This window comes from Acanthisitta chloris, unplaced genomic scaffold (genome assembly GCF_000695815.1).
Source record: "Acanthisitta chloris isolate BGI_N310 unplaced genomic scaffold, ASM69581v1 scaffold21736, whole genome shotgun sequence".
NCBI lineage: Eukaryota > Metazoa > Chordata > Aves > Passeriformes > Acanthisittidae > Acanthisitta > Acanthisitta chloris.
The window spans coordinates 29,709-30,094 of record NW_008679019.1 but is presented as its reverse complement, the minus strand read 5'-3'; positions in this window follow the sequence as shown (position 1 = coordinate 30,094).

Genomic DNA, 386 nt, shown 5'->3' with positions numbered 1-386 from the left:
CGCGCTCCCCTCCCCTGCCCTCCTGCCTCCCAGCCCCCTTCCTCCTCTCCATCATCTCCCTCAGCCCCTCCATCTTCCATCTCTGCACCCTCTATTCCTTCCTCCTTCCATCCCTTCGTGTCTGTCTTCCCACCCTCCATCCCTCTGTCCCACCATCCCTCCCTCCTTCTGACTTTTCACCAGTCCATCTTTCCATCCCTGTTCCCACTCACCCCCTTCCTTCCCAGTCTTGACACCTCTTCCTCCTCCTCCTCCTCCTCCTCACCGCTGCCTTCCATATGCATCTGTGCTGCCCCACGTGTCTTGTCTCCATCCATCCCTTTCCTCCATCCAGTTTCCCCCTTCCCACCGTCTCCTGCCTGGTGTCTCTGGCTGTGGAGGAACAA